The sequence below is a fragment of the Bubalus bubalis genome, chromosome 21, assembly GCF_019923935.1.
Source record: "Bubalus bubalis isolate 160015118507 breed Murrah chromosome 21, NDDB_SH_1, whole genome shotgun sequence".
Classification (NCBI taxonomy): Eukaryota; Metazoa; Chordata; class Mammalia; order Artiodactyla; family Bovidae; genus Bubalus; species Bubalus bubalis.
In genome coordinates, this window is record NC_059177.1 from 15718590 (window position 1) to 15730783 (window position 12194).

Sequence of the window (12194 nt, forward strand, 5' to 3'; positions counted from 1 at the left end):
CCTGCAAAGGCAAAACTGTAAGGATAGAAAATATATCAGGCTCCTCCCTCCATGGGATTCTCCAGGCAAGAATACCGGAGTGGGTTGCCATTCCTTTCTCTAGGGGATCTTCCCAACCCAGGGATCAAACCCACGTCTCCTGTGTCTCCTGCATTGGCAGGTGGATTCTTTACCACTGAGTCACGTAGGCTTCTTTTAGGTGTAAAAGACAGAAATTCAACTCAATCTAGCTTGGGTCCAAGAGGAATCTGTTGAGAGGGCTGTGTCTCTCACAGATTGGCAGCCTGGGCACCAGGGGTGATGGGAACCAGGGACTCATTTCTGTCTCTTGACCCCCTCCCCCTTCTGGGGACCTTCTCTCCCACTGCACACTGGCTTCCTCTGAACACGGCCACCAGCATCACATTTCACCAACAAAGAGAAACTGCATCCCTTATTCTAATTCCAGCTGAAAAGTTCCCATGAAGCACTCTGATTGGTCCAGCCGAGGCCAATCAGCACTGGCCAAGGAGCAGAGTCTATGATGATTACCTTCCTTTCCATGTGGTGGGAGTGGAAAACAGATGCTCCCCCCAGAAAGCGGGATGCTAAGCAGACAAGACATTAACTGGCTATTGCAGCTTCTTATCATCTTATGGCAATTAATTTTCTTCTTTGTTCTCCAAAAGAGGTTGGAGTTCTACTTGTTGATTTAGTTCATTCCAGCTTCCTGAAATAGACAGGGGGCTACTGTGAGGAATGAAAATAAGACAAGATCCTTCCTCTCAAAAACAAAACAAAACAAACAACAAAACACCCTGCATCCCAGTCTAATGAGGGAGACAAACATATAAACATTTCATTACAAAATCCCATGATAACTGCTCTGAGAGCACAGTAGAAAGCAGCCACATCGCCAAACCTGGGGTTTCGGACAAGGTTTCCTATAAGAGATGATTCCAGTGCAATTTGAAATTTGAGTAAGAAGGGGAAGGGCATTCCAAACAGAAGTGTAGGATGCATGAGTATAGGGGAATTGCTCTTACAGTGGATGGATTATGAGTCCCTCAGTGGAGGGTTGTCAGGTCTTTTTATGAAAAGGACAAAATACCTTTTTAAAAAAGCTCTTAATAGTTTTCAGAACACTTACACCCCATTTTTTTTGGCCTGTCCAGCAGCCACACCTAACATAAACATAACCAAAAATGGGGAAATAACACAATAAATGTCAGAGAAAAGGATGAAAACAGATTTTCTTCAACAGTGCTCAGCTCCCACACCACTCCCAGGTCTGGGACTGGGCTGCAGGTAGGCTGATGCTTCAGAGTTAGTGGTTGGTGAGATGGATGTGGGGGAAGCAGAAAGTGGGCAGAAATGTCCACGTTGCTAAGCAGTGCCTTACGGGACCTGAACTGGGTAGGGAATGTGAATGAGAAAGTGTAAGAAATGGGACAATCAAGGAAATGAAGTTGAAGAACCAAAACACTGGGGATAAGCTCACAAAGTATTGGAGGGGTAGAGACTGAAGTCTGAGATTGAAAGATATCTGAGATTGTGCGGTTCTGAGAGGTGGGATGTGCCACAGAATGTAGTCATCGTCAGTGGTTTGCTGAAGAAGAAGGCAGAGTAGCATCACAGGCGCCATCAGAAGAGGCCCAGGATCTTTGAGACAAGATATTGTATGTATCTCAGCGTGAAAGCTGAAGCCACGAGGTATACAGATGAGTTTGGAGTAGAGAAGAAAAACAAGTGGCAGATGCCACACTTTTTTAGGAAAAGAGGGAGTGAGCAGGAGGTTGGTGTAAGATGGTGACTGGGAGGGGAAAGGAAGGTGGAGCCTGATGACAGGAACTTCAAGAAGGAGGTGTCTGCATGGGAATGGAAGATAAGTGTCCATGGGCAGCTGTGGAGTCAGGGGGAGGCAGCCGCTCCTCCACTGACTGCAAAGTCAAACAGGAGAGCTGGAGACAAAATGAGCAGCCCGCACCTAGGAAGTATGGCGCAGCCTGGGCCAGGGTTGAAGGCGCCAACGCAGGGGATATTTAAAAATTAATTAATTTTTCTTGAAGTACAATTGGTTTACAATATTGCATTAGTTTCAGGTGTACAGCAGGTGATTCAGAGTGACTTTTTGCAGATTATGTTCCGTTAGAGGTTATTACAAGAGACTGAATATAACTCCTTGAACTATGTAGTAAATTCTTCTTGCTTATCTATTTTATGTAAAGGAGTTTGTATCTGTTAATCCAATACACTTGATTTGTACCTCCTACTCCTCTTTGGTAACTGCAAGTTTTTTTTTTTTTCCTCATCTGTGAGTTTGTTTCTGTTTTGTAGATAGACACATCTGTATCATTTTGTACATTCCACATATAAGTAATATCATATAGCACTTGCCTTTCTCTGACTTATCTTACCAAGTACAACATTCTCTAGGTCCATCCATGTTGTGGCAAATGGCACTATTTCATTCCTTTTATGGCCGAGTAATATTGCATTGTATATACACATGTCTTCTTAAGCCAATCATCTGCTGAAGAGCACTTGGGCTATTTCCATATCTTGGCTACTGTAAATAGTGCTGCCATGAACATTGGTTATACGTATCTCTTCAAATTAGAGTTTTCATTGTTTTTTTTTTGTTTTTTTTTTCCTGGCTATATGCCCAGGAATGGAATTGCTGGATTGTATGCTAGTTCTATTTTTAGTTTTTTAAGGACCTTCTATCCTGTTTTCCATAGTGGCTGCATGGCACCCCACTCCAGTACTCTTGCCTGGAAAATCCCATGGACGGAGGAGCCTGGTAGGCTGCAGTCCATGGGGTCGCTAAGAGTCAGACACGACTGAGCGACTTCACATTCACTTTTCACTTTCATGCATTGGAGAAGGCAATGGCAATCCACTCCAGTGTTCTTACCTGGAGAATCCCAGGGACGGGGCAGCCTGGTGGGCTGCCGTCTATGGGGTTGCACAGAGTCGGACATGACTGAAACGACTTAGCAGCAGCAGCATCCTGTTTTCCATAGTGGCTGCACCAATTTATATTCCCACCAGCAGTATAGAAGGGTTCCATTTTCTCCACATCCTGTCCAGTATTTGTAGACATTTTGCTGATGGCCATTCTGACCAGTAGGAGGTATGACGTACTCACTGTATGACCCCTCACTGTTGTTTTGATTTGCATTTCTCTAATAATTAGCGATGTGGAGCATCTTTTCATATTCCTGTTAGCCATCTATATGTCTTTAGACAAATGCCTTTTAGATCTTCTGACCTTTTTGATTGGGTTGTTTGTTGTTTAGTTTTTATATTGAGATGTATGAGCTGTTTGCATATTTTGGATATTAACCCCTTATCAAACATATTGTTTGTAAATATTTTCTCACATTCTGTAGGTTGTCTTTCTATTTTGTCAAGGTTTATGGTTTCCTTTGCTGTGCAAAAGCTTGAAAGTTTGATTAGGTCCCACCTGTTTATTTTTGCTTTTATTTTTTTTTTGCCTTGGGAGACTAACCTAAGAATATATTGCTACAATTTACATCAAAGAATGTTTTGCCTATGTTCTCTTCTGGGAGTTTTATGGTGTCATATCTTACAATTAGGTCTTTAATCCATTTTGAGTTTATTTTTTAAAATATTGTGAGTGAATGTTCTAATTTCATTGATTTACACATATATGTTCAGCTTTCCCAGGACCGCTTGTTGAAGAGACTGTCTTTTCTCCATCATATAATCTTGCCTCCTTCATCATAGATTAATTAGCTGTAGGTATGTGAGTTTATTTCTGGATCCTATTCTGTTCCATTGATCTGTATGTCTGTTTTTATGACAACACCATGGGATTTTGATTACTGTACCTTTGTAGTACAGTCTTTTGCACTGAAGTATTTTAGGTGTTGAGCTTCCCTGGTGGCTCAGATGGTAAACAATCTGCCCGCAGTGTAGGAGACCAGGGTTTGATCCCTGGGTCAGAAAGATCCCCTGGAGAAGAAAATGGCTACCCACTCCAGTGTTCTTGCCTGGAGAATCCCATGGACAGAGGAACCTGGTGGGCTACAGTCCATGGGGTCACAAAGAATCTGAGACTAAGCACACACATTTTAGACATCGGCCTGATTTATTCTAGAAAAAAATATATATATACATATACATATATATTTAAAAAAAAAAACAAACAAAAAAACAGCCTCACTGTATCAGACACCTATGTGCCTCCTCAGATTCTCATAAGTGGCCATCACCATGCCAGCCTTGGCCATGATGAGCTCTAAGAGGCAACTTGTTCTGCCACCTGAGGTCTTTGGCTGCTCCCATGACATTCAGACTCCGAGGACCCGCCATGCTGTTGGGTATGGGACCATGCTTCCACAGTGGCTCCTGAGGGAGGCAGGTGACACAACCCAAAAGCACAGGGGAATTAACTCTGTGTGGGGAGCCTTGGCCAATAAAGGACAAGAGATGGTGGAGAGCCAGAAGACAAATCCCTTCTCCATTCCTCCCTCATGGACTCTTTCTAGGCACGGTGTTTCTATATCATCTATTTGGAGACACCCTGCATATCATCAAAGGACTGGCTGTGTCTCTTCTTGAAGCAAGACCTGCTTGGGAATGAACCACCTTGTATTTTCTCCCCATCCTTCATGGAGCCTTCCTCTCCCCTCACTTTTGCTGCCGTGGGATTGCACCTTCCAATAAAGCAGTGACACTTACCTCTTGCCTCATGCTGTCTATTCAGGGGACCTGAGCTGGGTGAATCCAAGTAGGAATTTTTTTCAATTCCCATCCATAGATAGCAACTTTTAAACATATATGTATGTATGTATATATTTGTTTGTCTGCACTGGGTCTTAGCTGTGGCATGTGAGATCTAGTTGCGTTCCCTGACCAGGAATTGAACCCAGGCTCCCTACATTGGGAACGCAATCTTAGCCGATGGACCACAGGTCAGTGTCCCATTGGTGAAAGCATCACATGACTGAACCCATATTACAAAGTAGAGAAATAAATGCCACCTCTTTCTTCTTAAAAAAAACAAAAACAAACAAACAAAAAAAGTTTATTCATTTATTTGACTGCACTGGGTCTTAACTGCAGCATGTGGGATCTAGTTCCCTGACCAGGGACTGAACCTGGGCCCCCTGCATTGGGAGCACAGTGTCTTAGCCACTGGACCACCAAGGGAATCCTCATGTGTAGCAACTTTAAAGGTTAATTTCAAACGCATAGTGGGCTACTCCCCTTACCTGAAAAGACTGCCCAGAGGAACAGAGCGACTCACTGGAGGAAGTTGGGAGGTGAAACACCTGAATGGGTGAAGGGGTAGAAGCAGCCACCATGCACCTGTAGATGCTCCGCATTGGGGCACAAGGTCCAGCTCGATAGCCCAGAGTCATCAAATGTGCATAGAGATGGCAGCTGAGCATGAGCAAGCCACGGTGAGCACAGAAGGCACGCGCGCCTTGCAGCCTCACCACGCCGGGGCTGTGGCTCGCCCTGCCCCTGCTTGCTGGGCTGTGGGCTAGTAGGAGGCCTCTGGAACATTCCTGCCAGGTGGAAGAGGGGCAGCACCTTGCAGAGAGGGAACTTTGAACTGGATCGTGATTGAATTCCTTGATTAGACTAACATTTTTATTGAATTAGACTGGTCTTTGCCTGAGTGGACTGAATTCAGTGTTTCTGCTGCCAAGTGGGAATGAGAGCTCATTAAAGAAAGTACATGCAATTATTATTATTTTTAAGAACAGTTGGACTCTCCCAGGCCCACTTTAATTTGGCCAAGAGCCCTGTCCTTGACTATGAACTCTGAGGAGAGCCAACCAGACTCCAGCGCTTGAATAAACAGGGTTTGTGTTTCTGTGGCTGGAATAATGAGGCCGGGGCAGACTACCAGGATGCTCTGCAGTGGCAGAGTCTACACGAGAGGCCGGCTGTGTGCTCCTGGCCACGAGGATTGTGGGGATGAATGAAATGTCAGCACATCAAGTATATTTTCATAACACACATTACTGTCTAAATTCATGTGGACACCGTCCAGATTTCACCATTTGCTGCTTGTTGGGTAAGTGGGATATGTGTGCAAGGTTTGTGTCTGTGTGTGTGTGTGTGTGTATGAGTGCATGGTGTGTACAAAGTCATGGCTGAGAGCCCTGGCTCTAACATCAGACAGATCTGGCCTGGAACCCAGCCCTGTCACTCACCAGCAACGCAAATTTGGGTAAAAACTGAACTCAGTCAGAAAGGTGCTTTTGAGGGCCGTCACGGTGAAAGTGAAAGTCGCTCAGTTGTGTCCAACCCTTTGCAACCCCATGGACTGCAGCCCACTAAGCTCTGCTGTCCATGGGGATCTCCAGGCAAGAATACTGGAGTGGCTTAGGCGTGGCTTTCTCACCTGAAAAGTGAGGATAATCATACCAAATTTACTGGTCTGTTGTGAGAATCCAAACTCCAGCCATCACGTACCTTCACAATTCCTGCCACATCCGTATCCCACTTAGGCTGGCTGTTCTCTGCTTCAGCCCTTTCCCAACCCAGATCCAGTTTCCACCAAAATCTATACCCTGTGGACTCCCCCCAGGCTCCTAGCCCACTGGCCTCAGGTGGCTCAGCCCTTGGAAGGCGCTGACAGATGAGACCTCAGAGGGAGAGAGGCTGGGGTGTTCCTCTCCTGGCCTCCTTACTTGGGTGCCTTGGCTCTGCTCTCAGCTGTGCCCCCTCAGTGGTTCCAACTCTTGGGGAGGGGGATGGTTCCCGGCTCCCTTCCTTGACTCTTCAGGCTTCGGGTGGTAACAGCCAACCCCCAGGACTGCCCTCGGAGACTTCAGCGTTCTTTAGGGTTCCTTGTACCCTGTCCTAGGAATTATGCAGATTTTCTTCAAGTTTTGCATGGAGACTGGAAAGAATTCTTTTTCCCACCTAACCCTGGGTGATAGACTCCTGGATTAGTGTTTACATGGTGTTTTCTTATCAAACTCACATTTACAAAATCTAAATAATTTTTAATGGGAATTTTTTGTCTCCATGTCATTGTGGACTTGATGCGCTGGCTTTAACCTTTCTAATCACATTAAAATAAACACATACCTTTAAAAATAAACATGTTCAGGGAATTCCCTGGCAGTCCACTGGTTAAGACTCCACTCATTCACTGTGGAGGGCCCCAGTTTGATCCCTGGTCAGGGACCTAAGACCCTGCAAGGTGTGTGGCACAGCCAAAAAAAAAAAATGTGTTCACTATGTCCCACCTAAAGTCAGCTCTGGTACCCTGGTAGCCTTTGGAGGCCCCTTTGGGAAGGATTGAGTCATTCTGTGGAGTTGCTCAGCTCAGAGACACTCCCTTTTCTGTGTGAGTGTTCTGAAAATAAGAATCCACAGAGTCACACACAGCAAACACACACCAGGCAGGACCGTGTTCCTCCTCAAACTATCTCTGCTATTCGCATACAATACAACAGAATTGTCCTGTTGCTAATAAAGTCTGCATGCCTCCTGTTGTGATGGTTCTCTGTACGAGAATCATCTTCCCTCTCCTGCAGAAAGGGCAAGGAGTTCATTTTGAAAAAAAGAAACTATCCGCAAGCACCCCCAGTGCAAACAGAGTCTTTCTGAAGTCTACCTTCAAATGACAAGGATTTAAAAAATAAATCTGGTGGAATCTTGCTGGGATTTTCAGACCGAGAAGCTGAATAGTTAAGACAGAATATATCACTCTTTGTTAAAAAATAGAATATGCCCAGAAAGCTGGATTCAATCTCTTAAGCATCTTTTCTCCTTCCTCCTGCCCCCTCCTGTGTACTGTGAGTTTCTTCAGCTCCACCCACCACACCTTCTGGCCACACACACACTTGCCAACTCACACGTGCACACTCATACACGAGCATATATGAATACACACACACATTCACACCTGCACACCGCTCCCAGGCATAGTGGCAGGATGGCAGTTCCTGCCCTCTAGCATCAGGGAGCTGGCAGCTTTCTGCACAAATTGCCTCCGGAACAAAGCAAGCTGGCCTGCGAGAGGACTTCTGTCATGTCTGCCGGAGTGGTGCTACTCAGGATCAAGCAAGACTGATGACAAAACTTTTTTTTAAAGTGGTTTTTTTTTTTTTTTTTTTTTTTTTTTTTGCTATTTAAGTCACAGTAGATGAGGAGCTGACCGGAGATGTGCAAAGGGGTACCCTGTTGAGTGTCCTATAACTTCAGCTTGGTTATAGGAATGGAGACAGGGAAAGTGACTTTAAGAAGTGCTATGGCTGATTCATGCTGAGGTTTGACAGAAAACAGCAAAATTCTGTAAAGCAATTATCCTTCAATAAAAAATAAATTAATTAAAAAAATAACGTTCTGAAAATCACAGGAGATAATTTAGGGACTAAATAATAAAGGTAAGACTACATTTCTTTAAAAAAAAGAAGTGCAGTTTGGTCACTGGAATCTTCCTCCCTCCCTCCATCACTTCTCTCCTTCCTTTGTTGAAAGTAAGCCTCTTTCCCACCCAAATGCCAGTCCCTCCTCGTCTCCACAGAGGTGAACACAGCTCTGCAGAAGACTGTGCTAATGCAACAGAAAAACACAAAAATCTCCTATGAGCCTGATGTCAGCTGGGGTTCTCTGGCCCTGCTACGTGGAGGTAAGAGGACTGAAGACCTCCAAGTCCACAGTGAGGGGTCAAGCCCCATGTCCTCCGTAGATGTCTGTAAACTCCCAGCACTGAGTCCCCTCCTCTGGACCCCTCTGCTTCTGGAATTCAGGGTATTGTCTCATACACCCCTGGGGAACCCAGATGCAAAATATCAGCCCTTTCCCTGATTTCCATATAATAATCCACTCTTACTAAGTACAACTTCCCACAACCTACCCCCCCGACCCCCCCCCCCCCACCATCCTCATATAACATCTTCACTTCACCCACCACAGGGCATAATGGGTGTTTGGCCAAAGATCCGAACACCACTCCAATAGACAGTCTGATGTTTCACATATAAAAATCCTTATCAGAGAAATCTCTAGTTATAGAGGTGAAACATAGATTTCTTATTTAAAACACCAGTCATGTATTTCAACAACCAAAGCAGCATCAAAAACAGTCTCAAAGTTTCCAGTGCACTGTGAGTTTCTCCAGTGAAGTAGAGTATTAACGTACCTTCTCTTTGAGGGTAAAAGATGCAAAAGAAGAGAAAAAAAAACCCCACAACAGTGCTATGGACTGAATGTTTATGTCCCCAGAATTCACAGGTTGAAGCCCTAATGGTATTTGGAGGTAAGGCATTCGGGAGGTGATTAGGTCATGAGGGTGGGGCCCTTAGTGGGATTAGCATCCTTCTAGGAAGAGAACTAGCCCTTTTGTCTTGGTCACGTGAGAACATAACAAGAAGTGGGTATTCATGTACAAACCAGGAAAAGAGCCCTCACCAAAAACCAAATCTGCCAAGACCTTGATCTTGTACTTCTCAACCTTCGGAATCATGTGAAAGAAATGTTTGTTGTTAAGCCACCCAATCTATGCTCATTTGTTACAGCAGCCTGAGCCAAGACAACAACAAAAATGAACGATAGAGCAAGATCTCTTGAGGGCAGGGGTAAGAGATGAAATTACAAAAATTCAAAATGGCCAATTTTATTGATTTATTTATCTTTAACTTTTTTTTTTATATTGGAGTATAGCCGATTAACAACATCGTGGTAGTTTCAGGTGCACAGCAAAGTGACTCAGCCTTGCGTAAACATGTGTCCTTTCTAAACAGCCAACTCATTGAGAACTCACTTCTCAGAACTTGCTGAGAAAAGCCAAGGAAGCTAGCGACAGGGTCAGTGGCATAGCTTCCCCACACTGGCCAGAACTTAACACGGACCAGGTGCTGTGCTCTGCATCATTTTAAAATTTAATTCAGTTTCTACCAAAGTAATAATACACATTAAAAAAAGGCAAATTGTACTCTAAGGGCAGTAAGAAAAATAGCTTTCCTCTTCCCATGCCTCCCATACCAAGTCCCAACTCTTTAGCAAATAGCTTTTTACGTATATCCATTTTCCTGAGCAAAAGGAATTATACTATTGCATTGATTTTTCCATTTTAAACATAATCCCCTGCCTTCCTGCTATGATGAGGGTTTTAGCACATATACCTTCACCTTATCTCTTTTCTCTCCTACATCCTCCCCATGGAATCATATCACATTTTTGTTAAATCAATATGCAGTGAATATATTATCTTTACTAAATAAACATTGGTCAAGCTGCTCAGGGAAGTATTACATTTCCTTTCATATATGACTTTTTGTTTTCCCTGGAGTTAATCATTGACTTTTTTTTTTTTCACTTGCATAATTCCATATACACATCACTAAATCTCCAGAAGAGATGTAAAATTCTCTTCCATATATTCAAATACATCCGTTTCATCTGTATTTTTGGAGATATCCTTCCCAGAGCTATCCTTCTTCCTGCCCCAGTTTGGATTGGTGGGTCCCCATCCTTGCTGCCCCGTGGTCATTCTAGAGCTTCACTCACCAAATGGTGAATTCCCTTCGATTCTCCTTTGTGTTAAATCCAGTTTCTGGGAAACAATGGCTTCATCTTTCTTTGCTAATTCTTTTATTTTGGTATAGCTTTACTAGGATACAGAGACTGCCTTTGGTTGCTTGGTTAGGTATAGAGTTCTAGGTTGGAAGGACATTTTCCTTGGTATTTTAAAAGTTGTGTTCCCTTTTCCTCTAGATTTCAGTGTTGCTGAGATGATATCACTCTGACCCCTAATGTGTTGCATGTGACCCTTGTTTTGTTATTTCTGTCCCTACTCTCCCAGAGGGTTTTTTTTTTTTTTTTTTTTTTTTTTTGGTGTACAGTTGATTTACAATACAGGTGTATAGCAAAGTGAGTCAGTTATACATATACATATATCCACTGTTTTTAAAAGTCTTTCCCCATCTAGGTTATTACAGAATATTGAGTAGAGTTTCCTGTGCTATACAGTCGGTCCTTATTAGTTATCTATTATATATATATAGTAGTGTATATATGTTAATCGCAATCTCCTAGTTTATCCCCTTGCCTTTTCCCTTTGGTAACCATAAGTTTGTTTTCTGCATCTGTGACCCTATTTCTGTTTTGCAAATAAGTTCATTTGTCTCATATTTTACATTCCACATACAAATGATATCATATGATATCTTTGTCTGACTTCACTTAGTATGATAATCTCTAGTGATTATCTCTAGATTATCTCTGCTGCTGCTGCTAAATCACATCAGTCGTGTCCGAATCTGTGCAACCCCACAGACGGCAGCCCACCAGGCTCCCCCATCCCTGGGATTCTCCAGGCAAGAACACTGGAGTGGGTTGCCGTTTCCTTCTCCAATGCGCGAAAGTGAAGTTGCTCAGTTGTGTCCGACTCGTAGCGACCCCATGGACTGCAGCCTACCAGGCTCCTCTATCCATGGGATTTTCCGGGCAAGAGTACTGAAGTGGGGTGCCATTGCCTTCTCCTCTAGATACTCTCTAATCTCCATCCATGTTGCTGCAAATGGCATTATTTTGTGTTTTTTATGGTTGAGTGATATTCCACTGTACATATGTATTGCATCTTCTTTATCCACTCCTCTGATGAAATGTATATTGCTTCCATGTCTTGGCTATTGTAAACAGTGCTGCAGTGAGCATTAGATGCATGTATCTTTTTGAATTATGGTTTTCTCCAGATATATGCCCAGGAGTGGGATTGTTGGATCATATGGTAATTCTATATTTAGTTTTTAAAGGAACCTCCATATTGTTCTCCATATTGGTTATAAATTTATATTCCTACCAACAGTATAGGAGTGCATGTTTTTGTCTACACCCTCTTCAGCTTTTATTGTTTGTAGACTTTTTAAGTAATGGCCAGTGTGAGGTGATAGCTCATTGTAGTTTTGATTTGAGAGGATTTTTTAAAATCTGCTGTTTATCCCTTTAAAATTTCATGAAAATGTGTTTTAGATGGGTCTCCCTCCCTTTTAAAAAAGATTCATTGTGCTGGGTACTTCCTGGGCCTGTTCAATCTGGAAAAATAATATTTTTTAGTTCTGGAATATTTTAAATACTGTTTTCTTTGATAAGTTTTTCTTCCCTATTCTCTTTGTTCCCCATGGAATATCTTTTATCTTCTGTTGGACCTCTTATATTGCCCTAGTGTTCTTTATCCCACTTTTGAGACAGTACTTTGACTTTACCCCATCCTT